Genomic DNA, 6,343 nt, shown 5'->3' with positions numbered 1-6,343 from the left:
TAATATTTTCATATACACATGGCATGATGGCCAAATTTCCAATTTGTGGTCATATTTAGCAAGGTGTGATGCACCTCCACAAAAAAGTCTGGTGTGTTCCCTGAAATCAGCTAATACTTGACTTCCATTTTGGATAGGCAGTGTAACATAATGTTTCAAAGTTCAGATTCTGTAGTAACAATGTTTGGGGACAAATCCTGGTTCTTCTATCCCAGATCATGTGTCTGGGGGCAAGTTATCTAATCTTTTTAGATCCTAGTTTCCTGAGGGAAATGACAGTACCTAGCTCAGAGGGTGTTGGGTGATATATAGATAAAGCACTTAGAACATTGCCTGGCATAGACTGAGGCCTATAGTTATTATCGCAGTTGTCATCTAGCTTCAAAAGGGCTCCACGTTCCACTCTAATAGTTCTATCCGTGAGAATTCAGATGCGTCCCACACATTTCCGACTTTCACTGAGTATCACTTATTGAACAAATATGTTGCTGTCAAAGATGTTTGAGTGGGAAGTCTGTGTAGAGACCTGTGTGACCTACAATTTGCAGATTTGCAATGCAAGAGATGATGTTCAGCATGTAGAAATAAATAGCATTCTCCATTTTGTTTTTGGCAGAACTAGTTAATCACAGATAAATAGCATGGTGTAGTGGGAAGAATACTGGTCTTGGTGTCAGAAAAATTCATGTAAGAATTCTGGTACTGTTTCTTCTGGTGTGTTCTTGGACAACCAAATGATTGAACTTCTGTCAACTTTGGCTTTCTTATCTAGAAATAGGTGCTAATAATACCTAACCCCATGGAGTTTTCGGGAGGATTAAACTAGATAATGCATGTGAAAACGCTTAACACATGGCCCACCATAGAGTTACTTGATAGAATGTGCTCACATAATACACGGTCAGTAAACCTGAATGAAAGAAATCATTAACAAACTTGCCCAGGCCTCCTGTCGCCACGCAAGAAAAGCAGAATTATGCCACAAAGCTTACTGCTTTTTGTGAACGGAGATCCAAGTTAGGCTAATGAAAGCTCCCCTCCCCCAAACCAGTACATCAATAAACAAGAAGATAAAGAGCAGGGTTAAAGAATCCAGCTCCCTGTCAAAAGCCCGTTCATAAAATTTGATAAACTGATGAAGTGTTATTATAGAGGATAAGGTGCCAAGAGCAACTGTATAAGGTAGATTTTTTTTTTCCGTTTTGTAAAAGCAGTCAAGTCTCAGAAGCAGACTCTCTTTTTGCCAATAGCAAGAGGCTTGTAGATTATCTCAAGATTTTTTTTGTCCTCTGTAGGAATTTTTAAAAAAAAAACAAAGACGTGTTTTAAATATCAAATGAGTAGATAGAGAGCTATTTTAAGATTTAACATACTGTGTACAGTGCTTGGAAGTTACAAGTATTCTCTAGAGGAACTAGATATAATAATTTTGACCACTGTATTTTAATACTAACATCATTATAAATATTCCTTTGTTAATGTCACTTTATTCTCTTTCTGCTGGAGATTCCCACATCCATTCAAAGCTCTCCCTAAAAGAAACTGGGTTCCCTTGAATCAGAAGGAGTAAACTATGTAAATGATCACCAAGGAGATTGGCTGGATTGTTGCTGACATCACAATCCCACCACCTAAATTCGAGCTTATTATTGGCTTTTATAAGAAGCAGGGAGGGGGCGGCTAGGAAGACTCTGCATCACTCCTGAGGTGGAGAAAGGTCTGCGCTGCTAAAGATTTATCAGTTGTCTGGGTGGTGGCCGATCATCTTCAGTGATTCCACATCAGTATCTAGCATGGAACTTTCTGGCCCCTAAAATGACTTCATTTATTATTCTAGAACCTAGGATTTTATTTTCCAATCTAAAAATGTATTTGCTATTTTATCAGGAGAGAATGCAGGTGGCGATATCAGGTAGGGAATGTGGGAGTTCTTCTAAACCATCTGGAGGATTTTTCAGCTGCTTTCATGTTTGGCATAAATTGTTTTTTTTCTTCCCTGAGCAACCATAAACCTAAATTGTGCTGCTTATAAAGGTTATTGCTGTTTTTGTTATCATCCATCCTTTTCACTGTTAAGTATCCAGAAACCTCATAAAAGTAATACATATTCTTCAAAGAATATTTGAAAAACTCAGAAAAGTTAAAAAATGAAAATAAGCTCTGTCCAAATATAAACAATGTTTACATTCTTGAGAGGTCGTTCTGTTCTTTAAATAGGTGGAGTTTTAAAAAATAGAACTGTAATCTAAATATAGAATTGTATATTTTATTGTCTTATTTAAAATAAATGCATTTTCCATATATTATTACTTTTTCCATATGTTATTATGTCAGACATATTTTAATATGTATAAGTAAACATTTTTGATGACTTCTTAATATTATATCAAGCGAATATATCATGGTTTATTTCACCACTATTCACCTTATTCTTAGATGCTTGGTTGTTTCAATTTTTTTGCTTTTAGAAATATCTCAATTACTATATTTATGCTTAAATTTTATATATTTTTCCTCCATAGCATAGAAACTTTGATCTATAACTGATAATGTTTCAGAGGAATAAGAAAACCAGATACCCACTCGTGTGATAATTTCCCTCACAGCATCTCTAAGACCTGCCCGGGAGATCCCAATGTCTGTCTCCCTCCTGTACCAGCAATCTCTTATCTGTAGTATGAAAAGCTGTGCATTCAGGTAGGATGCATCGTCTTCATTTTGGATGCTTGTCCATCCGCCGTAATGGGAGAAAAGTTGCAGTAATCATGAACAGAGGGGGTTTGTAAGGCAGAAACTTAAACACTGATTGTACTATTCTGTGCGAATGCCTGGGACTTATAAAATGACTGCTCTGTATCCTTTTCCATCTCTATAGGGAATCCTTACAAACCTCCAGACAATCTGTTACTTAAAGCTGAAAATGCTGGACCTTAGAAAAAATACAAAAGAAAGAAAGAAAGAATCCCAGCTTTTCTCAGAAAAAATAATCAGTTGTTTATTAACATCTGCAGGTAAATATCTATGCCATTTCCATCTATTATTCCTTGTGGTACTCTTAGATAGAGAATAAAAGCAAGCAGATACCATTTAAAGATTATTACAAGTTGTTAGGCATTTTGCCAGGAAATGTGGGAACATAGTTATGTGATCCCCACAACAATCCGGCAAGGTAGGAGTTATTCTTTCTCTACATAAGAGAAAACAGACTCAGTGAGGTTACAGAACTTACATAGGCCTGAGGTCTGGATTCAGTTCTGTTTGACTCCAAAGCCGAGAACAGTAATGGCTCACCCTTTCACAACTGTAATTTTGAGCCACTCCTGGGTGAATAATTTATCAAAGAGTATTAGTCTACAACATACATTCAAATATATTTATGAAACACATATCATATTCATGGGCCTTAGAAGATGCTTGTGGAGGATGCAGAAAAAGAAAAGACATTTTCTGGTCACTGCCTTTTTGGACTTAAAGTCCATTTGGGATGAGGAGACACAAATGAAATGTAAAATTGTAGCGCGGTATTTACCTGGTAATGCCTGCCAACAGTCCAAGGAGAGACCAGTAGATAGCACAGGTCCAGAGGAAAGAACGGTATCTGAGAGTGAGGGATGAGGACAACTCCAAGGAAGAAAAGTTTACACACATTCACTCATAGTATGGGTGTTAAGGGATACAATTTTGCTTTAGGACGATTCTGGTACCTTTAGGTAGATAAAAATTAAATCACCCAGAAAATAGAACCATTTAGTATTTGGATATCTGTAATTTTATATCCGCATGCTATAGAATTTTTATTGCATATTGGTGATGGAAATTTGTTTTCTTTTTAGTCTCTGAGACCATAGGGCAGTGTTTTATACACTATGCTTCATGGACTACCAGAAACATAATCACTTTGGAATTGTTATACTAAATTCATTTTAGTTATACTAAATCCAGCAGATTCCTGGATCCCAACAAGACTGATGGAAACAGAATTCCTGTGGGAATGGGCCTGAAAATATTCATTTTAAACAGGTATCCTAGGCGATTCCAATGCATATAGAAGTTTGAGAACCACTGGTGTGGGGAAAGATATGGTTGGTCTTGATGGACACATCATCAAGGCTGTTTTGATGGATATATGAATTCAGTAATAGCTCCCATTTATTGGGCATTTGCTATATTGGTTGGCATACACCTTTCACTACATTTAGGCTGTAAAACAAACTCTGAAGGTGAGTATCAAACCCCCATTTTACAGATGAGGAAACTGAGGGTCAAAGAGGATTAGTAACTTGCCCAAGGCTACCTGACTAGAAAGAGATAAGGCTAGGATTCCAAGCCAGTTCTGCTCACCTTCAATGTCTATACTTTTCCTGTAACACCTACTGCACTTTTGCTTAAGCTATACTTTGGTGGTACTACATTTATTAATTATATAATAGCAGCCATGACTTCAGTACCTCAAAAGGTACTCTGCAATTGGCGCTCTTCCTGTATGAATGATAACTAAGATGAAGAGATATTAAAGATCTCAAAACCACTTTGCTTCAGTTGGAACAAAGCTTTTATATTCTATGATTTTTCCTCACTTCTACTGCCTCCTGACATTTTCTGAAATTGTTTTCAGCTCTGACTTTGGGACCTCCTTTCCTTGATGTTACTTATCTCAACCCTTCGCACCTAGTTTGGAATGGCAAACCAATGGGCTAGTTAATGGACATTAACTGCTCCTCCCACACATTTTCCCAAAAAGGGAAAATAAAAAAAAAAAATAAAATTTTTTTTATTTTAAAAATAAATAAAAAAGTCTAAATAAAAAAGTGCCAGTTGCTTGAAAAACCTTCTGTTGATCCTGTGACTTCCAAAGGGAAAAGAGAACTCCTTCAAGTAAGACTCTTCTGGGAAGAGGGAATCACGCCATCCCATGTGAGAGCTTATTCTAGATTGTACGTACTTGTATCATAAATCATTTTCAGGGAGTCTCATATGGCCCTGGGGCATCCCCAAGCAAATATAGAGACAAAAGGCTGTTTTAAATAGTGAAGCCATCCAGACTGCCTCATATTTTTTACAGGCCGCTGGTGAAAGAAAATAGTACTCCCTTTCAAGATGCAATGACATAGCACAATTCTTTCAGAGAAAAATTTAGTAATATATAGCTAGAGCCATATAAATGTTTGTGTCCTTTCACCCAGTAAAAACTTCCTGGGAATTTATCTCCAAGAAATCATTCAAAAGAGGAAAATGAGCTACATGAACAACAAAAACATGTTTATAATAGCATTGTTTATAATAATGAAAAACCTGAAAGAACACAAATGTTCAATAATAGAGTGGGTGAATAACAATGGCATAATAATATAATGTAATGTTATGCTGCTATAAAGAGAAAAATATGATGAGCTTATAGATGCATGAAAAGCCTTTTTGAAATAATATAAAAGTATTAGAGTACAAAATTGTGTAGTTAGAAGAATGAGGGCATAAGTCAGACAAACCTGTATCATTAGCTATATAGACAAATAAGTTCACCTGAGCCTCAATTTCCTAATATGTAAAATAGTAATAAGAATATCCATCTTTCCAGGGATGCTTTAAGAATTAAGGATGATGTAAACTACATGGATAAAATCTGGATAAGCATGTGTAACAATGCAAAGAGAGTGCTGAGAACTAATCATAAGTTTTATGCTAGGATTTATTTTTGTATGCTTTAAATCAATAATATTTTTTCCATTTATCCCTTCACACTGTTAAGAAATTTCATGGTCTTATACAGGAAATGTGTGTACACCTTCAGGAAACTTGTCTGGATGGGTCACTAAGTCTCATTTTTAGAAGGGTCCTAGGTCAGTTCCTCTTAAATCAGTTCTAGGAAAATTATAGGAGCCCCTAAAACAGACACCTGTGAAAGTGGCTCAGCCAGGTTCCAGGAACTGTTTTCCAAACACTTAGGGATTTATGTGAAGTGTGTCAGAAAGGGGTCCCTCTCACTTCTGCAAGTTGGGAATGTTCTCATGACTAAGATGGTTTCCATCCACCTTTGCTTTGGAACCCTAACCTTCACCTCCACTAAACCACTTCCCTGCCGAGCTAGATTCATTGCATGGGCAGGGCAGGAGAGAAGATAAAATTGAAGAAATATTTTCTTTCAGGCAAGATATAGTGAGCACTCCCTTTGTGTCAGGCATTGTGTTTGGCACTTGTGGATAGATATAGAACAAAGTTAGTTGGATAAGTTTGAGAACTAAGGCTTCAGGATATTCTCAAATACCTCTGCAAAGATAATGTCATAATGCTGACATAGAATATTGATAGATGAAGTAGGCTGAATACTTCCAAAATGATATGTCCA

At 36.5% G+C, this 6,343-nt stretch overlaps 1 long non-coding RNA gene across 1 annotated transcript; it reads left to right on the top strand.

Annotated features, from left to right (window-relative positions):
* The first annotated feature begins 1,643 nt into the window (after nt 1–1,643).
* Nucleotides 1,644–4,760, top strand: LOC143679007 (uncharacterized). Its single transcript, XR_013173518.1, has 4 exons — nt 1,644–1,912; nt 2,523–2,697; nt 2,876–3,011; nt 4,616–4,760. It is a non-coding gene; the product is annotated as an uncharacterized LOC143679007 (long non-coding RNA).
* Nucleotides 4,761–6,343: the final 1,583 nt, after the last annotated feature.

This window comes from Tamandua tetradactyla, chromosome 4 (genome assembly GCF_023851605.1).
Source record: "Tamandua tetradactyla isolate mTamTet1 chromosome 4, mTamTet1.pri, whole genome shotgun sequence".
In the NCBI taxonomy this organism is placed as follows: Eukaryota; Metazoa; Chordata; class Mammalia; order Pilosa; family Myrmecophagidae; genus Tamandua; species Tamandua tetradactyla.
The sequence above is the reverse complement of the archived record's forward strand: the minus strand, read 5'-3'. Positions and strand labels throughout refer to the sequence as shown.